Source organism: Maylandia zebra, linkage group LG3 (assembly GCF_041146795.1).
Source record: "Maylandia zebra isolate NMK-2024a linkage group LG3, Mzebra_GT3a, whole genome shotgun sequence".
Classification (NCBI taxonomy): domain Eukaryota; kingdom Metazoa; phylum Chordata; class Actinopteri; order Cichliformes; family Cichlidae; genus Maylandia; species Maylandia zebra.
The window spans coordinates 38425773-38436310 of NC_135169.1; the positions used below are offsets into that span (position 1 = coordinate 38425773).

Here is a 10538-nt window from a genome sequence, read left to right on the forward strand (position 1 = left end):
TTGTGGTTGTTTCAGCTGCAGTTGTGGTTGTTGGTGCGGCTGTTGTGGTTGTTGGAGATGTAGTCGTGGTTGTTGGAGCTGCAGTTGTGATTGTTGTTGCGGCTGTTGTGGTTGTTGAAACTGCTGTCGTGGTTGTTGGAGCGGGTGTTGTGGTTGTTGGAGCTGCAGTCGTGGTTGTTGGAGCTGCAGTTGTTGGAGCTGCAGTCGTGGTTGTTGGTGCGGCTGATGTGGTTGTTGGAGCTGCAGTTGTTGGAGCAGTTGTGGTTTTTGGTGCGGCTGTTGTGGTTGTTGGAACTGCTGTCGTGGTTGTTGTAGCTGGTGTTGTGGTTGTTGTAGCTGCAGTCGTGGTTGTTGGAGCTGCAGTTGTGGTTGTTGGTGCGGCTGTCGTGGTTGTTGGAACTGCAGTCGTGGTTGTTGGTGTGCTTGTTGTGGTTGTTGGAGCTGCAGTCGTGGTTGTTCGTGCGGATGTTGTGGTTGTTGGCGATGCAGTCGTGGTTGTTGGTGTGCTTGTTGTGGTTGTTGGAGCTGCAGTCGTGGTTGTTGGTGCGGATGTTGTGCTTGTTGGCGATGCAGTTGTGGTTGTTGGTGCGGCTGTCGTGGTTGTTGGAACTGCAGTCGTGGTTGTTGGTGTGCTTGTTGTGGTTGTTGGAGCTGCAGTCGTGGTTGTTGGTGTGCTTGTTGTGGTTGTTGGAGCTGCAGTCGTGGTTGTTGGTGCGGATGTTGTGCTTGTTGGCGATGCAGTCGTGGTTGTTGGAGCGGATGTTGTGGTTGTTGGAGCTGCAGTCATGGTTGTTGGTGCGGCTGTTGTGGTTGTTGGAGCTGCAGTTGTGGTTGTTGGTGCGGCTGTTGTGGTTGTTGGATATGTAGTTGTGGTTGTTGGACGTGCAGTTGTGATTGTTGGTGCGGCTGTTGTCGTTGTTGGAACTGCTGTTGTGGTTGTTGGTGCGGATGTTGTGCTTGTTGGCGATGCAGTCGTGGTTGTTGGAGCGGATGTTGTGGTTGTTGGTGCGGCCGTTGTGGTCATTGGAGATGCAGCCGTGGTTGTTGGAGCGGGTGTTGTGGTTGTTGGAGCTGCAGTTGTTGGAGCTGCAGTCGTGGTTGTTGGAGATGCAGTTGTTGGAGATGTAGTCGTGGTTGTTGGAGCTGCAGTTGTGATTGTTGGTGCGGCTGTTGTGGTTGGTGGAACTGCTGTCGTGGTTGTTGGAGCGGGTGTTGTGGTTGTTGGAGCTCCAGTCGTCGTTGTTGGTGCAGCTGTTGTGGTTGTTTCAGCTGCAGTTTTGGTTGTTTGAGCTGCAGTTGTGGTTGTTGGTATGGCTGTCGTGGTTGTTGGGGCTGCTGTTGTGGTTGTTTGAGCGGCTGTTGTGGTTGTTGGAGCTGCAGTTGTGGTTGTTGGTGCGCTTGTTGTGGTTGTTGGCGCTTCAGTCGTGGTTGTTGGTGTGGCTGTTGTGGTTGTTGGAGGGGGTGTTGTGGTTGTTGGTGCCGCTGTTGTAGTTGTTGGAGCTGCAGTCGTGGTTGTTGGAGCTGCAGTCGTGGTTGTTGGAGCTGCTGTTGTGGTTGTTGGTGCTGCTGTTGTGGTTGTTGAGGCTGCTGTTGTGGTTGTTGGAGCTGCAGTCGTGGTTGTTGTACCTGCAGTCGTGGTTGTATCAGCTGTTGTGGTTGTTGTTGCTGCTTCCGTGGTTGTTGGAGCTGCAGTCGTGGATGTAGGTGTGGCTCTTGTGGTTGGTGGATTCGCCATCATCGTTGTTGGTGCAGCTGTTGTGGTTGTTTCAGCTGCAGTCGTGGTTGTTGGAGCTGCAGTCGTGGCTGTTGGAACTGCTGTTGTGGTTGTTGGGGCTGCAGTTGTGGTTGTTGGAGCGGGTGTTGTGGTTGTTGGAGCTGCAGCCGTCGTTGTTGGTGCGGCTGTTGTGATTGTTGGCGCTGCAGTCGTGGTTGTTGGTGCGGCTGTTGTGGTTGTTGGAGCTGCAGTCGTGGTTGTTGGAGTTGTAGTTGTGGTTGTTGGTGCTGCTGTTGTGGTTGTTGGGGCTGCTGTTGTGGTTGTTGGAGCTGCAGTTTTGGTTGTTGGAGCGGCTGTTGTGGTTGTAGGAGCTGCAGTCGTGGCTGTTGTACCTGCAGTGGTGGTTGTATCAGCTGTTGTGGTTGTTGGAGCTGTTTCCGTTGTTGTTGGAGCTGCAGTCGTGACTGTTGGTGTGGCTGTTGTGGTTGGTGGATTTTCCATCATCGTTGTTGGTGCAGCTGTTGTGGTTTTGCAACATGTGATAGTTATTGTAGTTGTTTTGATACACATTTTTTGCATCCCTGAATCTCCATTTGCCAAAACATTATTTGCTATTCAGAAGTTTGATATATTAAAATTTTCATTCTTCCAAATAAATTCTTCCTGTTTGTTGTACACAGATATATTTCCCTTTCTATGTTCAGTAAATTCCATTTTCTTGTCTACTTTCTATTAATCAGGTTATCAGTATTAGGAGCCATTTGATTTCTTTTGTGATCTTATGAACCAAAGTCGTATGTTGGAATGCAACGGGACTTCCGAGTTGCACTGATTGGGACATATGGATTGTTTCTGTATAATGCTGTAGTTGACTGGAGTTATTCTTATAAAACATGTTCTTTTTTTCCTTTTTTTTTTTGTTCTCCTAGGTCAGGGTCGGCAACCTGCGGCTCTTTAGTCCTTATAGTGCAGCTTCGCGTGGTTTGGGAAAATAAATTAGAAGTATTTAGCTGAAGTGTTTTTTATTTATGTTACTTTCTTTTAAACTTGTAGTTCTAAATTGGAAGATTATTGTGACATTGAGATATAAAAATAAAATTCTATTTTATTATTTTTTCTTTGCTCAAAATAAGTGTCACATTCGCGGAAGCCGGTATGCCTGACGAAATGCCGTGCATTTATCGAGACTTTCAACCCCAGGTAGGCCAGTTATGAATCTTCGGATCCACATTGTCAACAGCTACTCTCCACCGTGAACTATGTTAAAAAGAAACACCGCTCACGCCTCACAGATGGCAGCTTACAGTCCTGCGTAAAGATGAAAGTACAGCCTCGATTTGCAGACGCTGTGCGCATACAGCCGGCTGTAGCTTTTCAGCTCACAGCCCGACACATACCAACACAACAGCATAGATAGCACAGACGTTAAGGCTGCGAGGCGTGATAGCGGGTGCCGCTCAGGTGCGTCCGCCTCCCCTGCAGCGGTGCTGCAGACCACGCCCCACCACACACATTAACCTGGTAAAATACATATTTAGGCAGAATTTTGCAAATATCTATTTTTCATATTTTAGCAGCATAGTGCTTTTTTTTCCAATTATTTTTTAAAGTCAGGTCAAGTCTCCAAAAGCCCAAAGGTCAGGCGGCTCACAACAGTTTTTGTTTGCTACATGGATCATTTCAGTTCAGCTGGGTGTCTGTCCTTTTGTTATATTTCTTTAAGAGTTCAAAATGTGTTCATTACATAAATAAAATTTAATTTTCTCTGTAGCACTTCATGGATTTCATAAGCAACACACCTTAGTTGTTCACACAAAGCATAAAGGTAAAAACCAATATATACAGTGTTATCTTCATTTTAGATCTCAAAAAGTATTTGCGGCTTGCGGTGTTTTCTTTTGCGTGGAAACCGGGGCCATATGGCTCTTTGGGTCTTAAAGGTTGCTGACCCCTGCCCTAGGTAGCTTTGGATTTATTACTTTGTAAGTTAAAATAAGTAGATAATGGATTGGATTTGTTTGTTATTTGTTTTTGTTATTTAATTGTTTGCGTTCTTTGTGTTTCTGAAATCATATTATCCACCAGTATTTATACTCCTCTTTTTGTCTTGCTTTTTTGGTCAGTTTTAGTGCTATTTTTTGTTTATTTTCCTGTTAAGTTTGTTTTTTGTTGAATTGTTTTTTTGTGATACTTCTGTCTTATATTGCGATTAAATGCACAAGCATTTCAGTGGTTGAAAAATGGATTATGTGTATATTTGACGCTGAATCCTTTATGTGCCTAGATTGTGTCTGTCTTTCATTCTTGAGAAGCTGATAGAATAGCATGTTAAAGAATAAGAATTTAGTTCTGTATATTAAATGAACTGTACAACAATATACTTTCATTCTATAACTATTACCTCAATATACACAGGACACAGCAGTTTGTCTCAGTTTCATAGGTGAAGAAGAAAGTTTAGAATAGTATTATCTGAATTTTAGGAGCCAGGACCACGCCTCCAGACACATCCCTTCTCGTTCTTATCTGTAGATATGATTCCCCTGTCCTACAAGCTGTTCGTTCTTGTTTTTGCGCCCCACCCTCCTTCCCCTTTTTCAGTTCTTTCACTTTTTTCACTTCTTCACTTCTCATTAGTACATGGGGATTTCCCAGGCCTGGGAGCTGCCACCAGTCTTCTCCAAGCCCTTCCCCAAACCACACCTCAATTCATGTTTAAGCCATTCACCTTTATCTACTAAAAACGCTGTCAAGCCTAAAATGAGAACGTGGGTCAAGCTAGTGAAATATAATTGTTGTTTAGCACATTTTTTCTATAACAAGCAATGTCATGATATATGACATAGTTCAAGTAGTGAAACTTTAACGGTGCAGCCTAGGTAAACTTATGACCATGCTGTATAAATGTTTTGCCAAAATTAATTATGGCAAATAAAAGTATCACCGTTAGCCACATTTTGATATATGGCAACCTTTACCTGTTATTCCTTCTGTGTGAATATTTTTTTAATACAGTCATTTTTAATGATATTGCTAAAAGTGTCACAAATCTAGCCTCAATCATGTGCCTTAATGTTTTTAGGACCTTTTTCAGAACTGAATGATTTTAAATGGAATGATGCAAGTGTGCTATTCCATATACTGTGAGGATAACCAAATGCTGAGTCAAGAGGGGAAGAATCAGAGAGAAATTGTGGGGTTCTTTTAAGAAAAACTTTTGCCAGACATGCACTCAGAGTATTCACTGAACCCACAACTTTTAGGTATTAAAAAAAATTGGGAAATTTGGCTCCACCTTGCATTACTAGGTACAACTCAACTAGATTTAGTTACTACACTCAAAATAAAGAAATGCTTAACCATTAATTAACTACTATGACACACAACTTTAATACAGTCTGCATATTCTCTATAGCAATTATTCTTGAGGTTATACTTTCCAGTGCTACAACAGTTTATTGATTTTGCATCAACAGTAAGTTTAGCATCGCTTAGCTTACCTGCTAGAAGCAAGGAAACTGATATCATCAGTGCAACACCCATTGTTCAACCAGTTAAATCTGTAAAAGAAACATATGTCAAGGCTTGTTTTATGGTCTGGTTCTTTTTACTCTGCACTTGAGTTTCTGGACTTGTGTTGTTTATTTAATTCTTATATGAGGGCCCAGGGTTTTGTTACTATATACTATTTCCTGTATTCATTCTCTTAGAATATGTAACCCTCTCTCTTTAGAGTCAAATTCTTCCCTGTGTGTTCCCCTGCTTCCTGTGTCATGTCTGCTGTATTAACTCAGTGGTTCCCAAACTTTTTTTGCTGGGCCCCCCTTTGTTTTACACGAAAAACATTCGTGCCCCCCCCCCCCCTTCCCCCGCGCGTGCACACACACGCGCACGCACACACACGCACTAACACATCCTCCAACCACACACACACATATTTTGCTCCATTGCGGTTTATTTCACACCTCAAACATTAAGTAAACAATTAAGCAAATACAAGTAACCTGCAATAAATTACAGGTAGTAATAAAATAAACTACTAACTCTTTTACGCTACGTCCACACCTACCCGGGTATTTTTGAAAACGCAGCTGTTTCGTCCACACGTAAACGGTGTTTCGAATCACCGAAAACGGAGATTTTTTTTAAAAACTCCTTTATTGTAGACAAGGAATACAGAGGTCGTCTGGCAACATCAAAGGTATGTGCCTCTTTTCACGTCAGGCTGTGCGCCACGTTATTGTTTACATGAGATGAATTGCAGAATAGCAGATCGAGAGGAAATACTGTTACTGTTAATCTGACTGTCTTCAGGTTTTACACGCAGTTACTGTCCCTCCATTTACAAAGGCAGAGGCGTCACCATGTGATTATTTTCCTGTGTAATAATATTCAACATTGCTATCAATAATTTTTTCAAAAAATGCCTCTCTGTGCAAAATGGGTTTAAAAACATAAACAGCTGTGGGATACTGTTTGTCCGTGATTTAGACAGGGAGAACAAATCATGGCAGGATCAGCCCGATATTATTTGTATCCCGCTGTAACTTTACTGTATACAGAGCTAACATCTCCAAAATGTCAGGAGTAGTTAGTCATTACAACAAGTGTTTGTAAACTAAAAATCAAGAATGTGGGATCCTGTTTGTCCGTGATTTGAAGAGCCCAGCTGCTCCCAACAAAGGGAAAACCAATTCTGCAGGGGAGACCTACCTCGGCACTTGTGCAGGTGAAACCAAAGGGCAGACATGCTTCACCATATTTTCTAGTCTTTGGCTTAGAATGAAGTTGGTTTGGAAACATATTCAGCGATACTTCATCTCCTGCTTTGCGTGTCTGTGGGCGCCCGTGCTAGCAGTGTCCAAGCCTTTTGTTTTTTTCCCTTTTCTTAATGCGCCCCCCCCCGCCATGGCTCTGCACCCCCACCCCCCAGGGAGTGGGCCCCACAATTTGGGAAGGTCTGTATTAACTTAATTAGTGTGTCTGTCTTCCCCTTTAGTTGTCACTTTATCTGGATTTTATAATTTTTGTCATTTTGGCTGCATCACAATAAACCTAATCAACAGCTCATTTGTTGCTCAATGCTGCCTGGCTGTGAGTGTGCTCTTGGTTCCTCATCTCCATAACTAGGGATGAAGGACTGGTTCTTGCAGCAAACTGGTTTCCAGTAATTCAGTTCCTTGGAATTGCTTGCCTATTTATTCTGCTTATAGGTTCCTTTTAGACTTACATTACAATAACCTCAAGAAGTGATATCAATATTGGAATTCCTAAATTCTTATCAATTCCCATCCCTATCTACACCACATACACAAACACGCACACACAAAATCTGCCATTATGTTACTAAGTTAAAAAATTTAGTAAGTGGAATTTTAAGTGTAATTAATATTATTATGCTTTAAAATGAAATGATAAATCATGACTATTTAAAAAATCATATTGGTACAAACATCATTAGTTTTATAAGTCATAATACAAAAAAAAAAAAAATCAGATTTACAGTACAGAAAATATGTTCCATTGTACTTACCAAAACTGGAATCAAATGGAAATGTTTTAATTCCTGTTTTTTTTATCTGTAGATGTCTTCAATTTCTTTTTATTTTAAAATGGTGCAGTTCACCTCTTTGCTTTGGTAAATCTTTCACCTTATGTTCCTGTCAAAACACCTTTCGTCCTTTTATATTTCAGCAGAATTGGGGCTAATGACGCAAGTGAGAAATGATTGATGAGGTTGTGGCACCTCTAGAATGTCACATCACAGGATTCACAAGTTTGTCAAGCCACGTTTCTTGGCCTAATATAACATTGCCTCTCCCTTCTTTATGTTTCATAAGAGTGACTCAAAGATATAATGACAGACCAAATACAGAATTCTAGTATGGTGAGAAGAAGTTGTAAGAAATGAAAGAGATGTATGATCAAAGTAAATGGACATCTTTACAGAGTGTGAGCCTCTCGAGTTATTTACCACACGACACGACAACTTTATAGTGATATACTGTAACTCAGAATCACAGCTAAATTTCCTGATATTTTTCCAAGTGATTGCAAACTCATTAAATCAAAATGATTTAATATGAAATTATAATATCTCATAATTGAAACATGACATGTATCAGTAGGAAGTACTTTATATTGACATTCTAAAAGTGCTTTTACTACTTTGTTAGAACAATTTGTTTTAAAAGTGGCTCAATAATACATTTTCGATCACACTGATTTTATTCATTTAATATCCCCTCTCTGTTTACTGCATAGAAAGGATAAAATGCTTTGAATTATTGTTTAAACACTTTGATCTTATTTGTTTCATTTTGTTCATACATTTTTTCTAAGCCAAGACAAGGAGACTTTGCAAGGCGGTTTCTGAGAGTTCAAAGAAATGCAAAGGAATCTGGCATTGAGCACCAACAGAATTACTGAACTGAAAGTGAAAATAGCTGCTTATGTGTTTTACATCAAGGCTCCAATTTGATAATTTTAGCAAGGTCTTTCCTGTTGTTTTTAAATATGCACTTTCTGCAGATGCCCAACAATGGGGAATGGTGATGTATTCATATGTAAATGCTTTCTCATACTTTCAAATGACAGTTCTGCCGAAGAGTTCAAAATAAGAATAAACAAACAAAGAAACAAGAACAAGATTTCAAGAATATTGGTCCAGCTTAACATGCTATTTATGTATTTTCTCCATCATAACAACAACTTAACTCGCAGCTTACTTATTGAGTCATTAAGCTGGCTGCAGCTTTAGCATTACCTTCATAAAACACAGCAACAATTCCTCATCTAAAAAAACTGTGAATCTTTTGTTGAACTTTCATCATCTCCAGTTCCTCTTTTAAATTCTGCTTTTGAGAGAAAACATTTTAGAAGCAAAGTGTAATTAGATTTGATATTTGCAGGTGAGTTTGTCAAACCAGAATTTTCAGCAAATGCCTCTCCATCACGCCTTCAGGTTAAGAGAAAATTTGGTTTGAAACATGTTGAACAAGCCTTGTAGTGCAAATGTGATCGAGGGAGAGGGGCATCATACAAATAGCATAGTTCTTTCACCATAGTTCTTTAAGAACAAATGCAGTCTACAAAACAGTGATGAACTGTTGCAACACCAAAGAGTAACACCTTGGGAATGTATAGGTCACACCTCTTCTTTGGAAATTTTGTCAGTCAGACAATAAATTATAGATAGTGGCTTATTTAATATTTTTTTTAAATCCTTTTCTTGAGGACCTAGCCTGAATATGGCTAAGCATTAGAGTTAAATTGACCCACCATATATTCAGAATATAGAGGCCCTGTCTCAATATGTGTACTTGTGAGTACTTGCGTTCTCGTGTTCTCATGATACGTCATCAGTCGGAGATCAAGTACTGTTCGCATCAAGCCGAGAACGCGAAAAAGTCCCAGATGTGTTCTCGCTCCGCCCATTTTATCGAGCATGCATCGGTGGAGACTTGTGTGGACTTGGTACAGCTACATATCCCAGAATGCATTTCGTCCAAAACTGAAACGCAGCAATGGTGGATAAGCGGGGCTAAAAACTTTTGAATATTACTCTTTCTGGGTCACAAAATAAACTTTTAAGTTATTTTCAAGCCAGAATGTAGCTTTGTAAACTTCAAATATCTGCTCGATTTATCAAGATATCATATATTTCCAAACGTGCTTTTGGAGACGTCTGTGACCCGCCAGCTCCATAGCAGACAGCGAGGTCGAGGATCATTAGAGCCGGCAAGAACAGCGGACTCCCGGCACATCGTTTCCAACCCCCCCGCGGTCTTTTTGCTACTCAGGTTAAACAAACCCCAAACCCCAGTAGCTGTCTATTGTATTGAGTGTCCACTAAAATAAAAATAAAAGCGTTCTAACATCTCACCTGCTTGTTTTTATTAAGGTATGTACACTAGTGATGTGACGTTCTGTATCGAGGTTTCAAAGCTTGTGTCGAGTAATGAGGGGGCGTTTCCACGATGCGCGTAATGAGGCTTACTTCATTTATGGAAGGAGCTGAAAATGATGATGTCCGAAGCCTCGCTGCCCGGCTGTACCATGTGACTGGTTCAGGAAGTGGTTCGAACTTTACGGGAGCTATGACAGCGATATAAACCCCTCAGACTTCATTCAAAATGTAGGTGTTTGATGGAGAGTTGCGGTTAGTGAGAGTTTGGAGACAGTTTGGAGGTTTAGGAGATTGAGGAGAGAAAGTCAGGAGAGAATGGAGCCAGCTAAGTCATTCCCTGTGTGGGAACATTTTGATCTTATATCTCCCAACAAGGTATGTAAATTTCTACAGAAGATGTATTTTCATAATACTGATTGTGCAATACATTTTATGTTAAGCTGTCTTTACTTTTGTACAAGGTGAAGTGTTTGCTATGTGCCAGGGAGCTGGGATATAACAACAACACCTCATCCAGGTGCTTAGGCACTACAGAGCTTTGCTTGAGAATAAGGGGAACACCGATTGTGGAGCAAGACCAGGTGAGCCATCTAATGTCATGATAATATAGCATGCTGTAATGTTACTAAATGATATAACAATATTATACAACTGTTATACGTTACGTGTGTGATATTTATATCTGTGCTTTGTCTTTATTGTCTTTCCTCAGGAGAACAATCTCAAATAGATGAAGACCTGGTTAGCATGGTGATCGAGGACTCCCAGCCATTTAGCATTGTGGAGGACAAAGGATTTAAAAGATTTGTTAAATCATTAAATCCTAGCTATGTTCTCCCCACTAAAGGTTATAAAAGCAGTGAAAATTTAGTTTTTACAGAATAAAATGTGAACAGGCAGGACTGAGGTTCAAAG

The 10538-nt window shown here is 40.9% G+C and overlaps 1 long non-coding RNA gene across 1 annotated transcript; it reads right to left on the reverse strand.

Moving 5' to 3' along the window:
- Window positions 1-892: 892 nt before the first annotated feature.
- LOC143416528 (uncharacterized) lies at window positions 893-7358 on the reverse strand. The gene is made up of 3 exons (XR_013096913.1): window positions 7248-7358; window positions 5215-5274; window positions 893-2232 (listed from the first exon to the last, which is right to left on the reverse strand). It is a non-coding gene; the product is annotated as an uncharacterized LOC143416528 (long non-coding RNA).
- Between the last annotated feature and the right edge of the window lie 3180 nt (window positions 7359-10538).